Source organism: Macaca mulatta, chromosome X (genome assembly GCF_049350105.2).
Source record: "Macaca mulatta isolate MMU2019108-1 chromosome X, T2T-MMU8v2.0, whole genome shotgun sequence".
Taxonomy (NCBI): Eukaryota; Metazoa; Chordata; class Mammalia; order Primates; family Cercopithecidae; genus Macaca; species Macaca mulatta.
The window spans coordinates 91,272,701-91,275,068 of NC_133426.1; the positions used below are offsets into that span (position 1 = coordinate 91,272,701).

The 2,368-nt window shown below is 40.7% G+C and overlaps 1 pseudogene; it reads right to left on the bottom strand.

Annotated features, from left to right (window-relative positions):
* Positions 1-865: 865 nt before the first annotated feature.
* LOC693469 (serine hydrolase RBBP9 pseudogene) lies at positions 866-1,866 on the bottom strand (annotated as a pseudogene).
* Positions 1,867-2,368: the final 502 nt, after the last annotated feature.

Genomic DNA, 2,368 nt, shown 5'->3' on the forward strand with positions numbered 1-2,368 from the left:
TTCTGTAGAGATGGGGTCTCACCATGTGCCCTGGCTGGCCTCAAACATCTGGCCTCAAGCAATACACCCACCTCAGCCTCCCATAGTGCTGGGATTACAGGCATGACCCACCACACCCAGCCAAATAAAAGGCTTTTTGAGGAAGTATGATCAGAAGAAAATGGAATGTGCTTGAAAGAGCTCTAAAGGGCCACGGACGTTCTGTTCTCTATAGAACAGAACATGAAGTAGGGACAGGTTCTTTTTAAAAGCACTTGACTTTGGAACAAAACCCAAATTGTCCTCATGATTTCATCCTTTGACATTATGTTCATTTTGGTTATCTTAGTCTTTTCTCAGACTTCACAGATAATTATCTAAAAGCCCCTGGCTAAGTTAATGCTTATGACTGTAGTCACAAATGGATGGCTTGGATTTTATTTGTCTTGCAGTATTTGTAAATTTTTTGATGTATACTCTTACTGCCAACTTACATACTCATATGTATATGGATTGTATGTGTGTGTATGTATATATATATAGTCCCCAAATTTAAAAACCATAATTTGGACCTTTTTTTCCACACAAAAAATCAGAAAATTGGTAACACTCTGCCCAATTTCCACATAGCAACAATTTAGACAGGCCATGAGCTCTCCATATGGCCCTGATCCCACCACTCTTGTCTCAAACAAATCTAGTCAGTCATACGTATATTATGTATGTATATTGCTGTGCTTCTCCTTCCTTCCTGACTCTGGAAGACTCCTGTCTCAGTCTCTCTCAACATGTCTGAAGGACTCAGGGGCAAGTGTCAGAGGTGTAGGCCCTAGTCTGGGTTTAATGTCCGGGGCCAGCTTGAAACAGCAGCTAGTATTTTGAGCTCTAAGCTAACACTCTGGACTTTCAGTCATGTTTTCTTTCCCCAGTGAAATAGAAAAGTTTGATTTCAAAGAGGCAAAGTGTGCGACACCTGCAACATACATAAAACCTGTTTCGTTTTACTCAGGAGTAGGAATCAGGAAACCTGGGTGCTATTTTTGACTTACTTTGGTTAGAGAAGGGCAGTTAAGCTGTCCTTACGTTTCTTACCAAATGAGGAAAATACTGTGGTAGCTCACAGCAATTTGGGGAGTTTTAGAGTCTATGGAAAATGGAAACGCTATTTGTAACTTAGATTGAACATTGAAACTTGTGTTTGTTTTTCAGGCACTTTTGGAACTTAACTGGATGTTTCATGTGTCTAGTAATCGGCTGATAGTAGATATTATTCTACCCCTATATTGGGATGCGAAATAGCAAAAGTCATACAGTCTATGCTGGTACTTTCAGCAAAGACTTTACCACAGTAATCAGTTCATGAAACTCTGTGTTCTGAAAGTGGCCACGGTCAGTGAATTTGTGCAATTTGGTTTCCAACCTATCGGCCACTTCTTGTTGTTCCTTCCAGGGAAGGAATGGGTCGTCAGTGGAGCCAAATTGCACAACGTAAGGGCAGTTGGCCTTGATCTTCTCCCACTGCCAGGGGCGGGTGAAGTATCCACTTGCACGCTCATTTTCATCCCCCAAGTCTGATGTGTACGCAGACACTAATACAATAGCATATACTCGATGTGTTTCTGCATACCTCATGGCTGCGATGGCCCTAGAACCGTGGCCGATAATGATGGTCTTCTCATCACAGTGCAGCTCTGTCTCCATGAAGGGCAACCAGATGCTCTCTCATGCTGTAATTGGGTCGGGCATGTTTTTAGCCAAACACTGGAAACCAGGTATCTTCTCCAGCTCCTTTTTCACCCAGCCATACCAGCCGTGGGTGGTCACATCCCCGCCTCCATTCCCGGGAACAATCACTGCCTTGCTAGGAGAAGCCATGAGTGCAGCGAGGCCAGAGTCCCCTCAGCACGGGTCCAGCAGCCATACTGGCATTTTATGAAGCATTAAGGAAGCCTACTCACCTTTAAATTGTGCAATATTTCTTGTATAAATTACTTTTTATAAATTCTTTTATGACATAGACCAGTTGCAACATGCTAAGACTTTTTGACTTGTCCTAAACATTTATTTTTTTTTTTTAACAACAAGTTATTTTACTTTAGGCCAAGGGTGTACCATGAGAGATCCTTTCTTATATAAAATATATTTTCTTTATAACCTTCTTTGCATAGTTAGGGGGCATGGCTAATTCAACATGCCCCCAGGTTTTATTTGCAATTTAATGCTCTGAAATAGGTAAATTGAATAATTTTTAAAAGTCAAAGATGCAGTTTATGACCTTAAAGCATTTAGCAAACCTAATATCTCACCTGCATAATTTAGACCAAATATTTACATTTTTGAAGATATTTTTATTTTGCCAATAATTTTTAAGACTGTCTTTTTCCAAAGT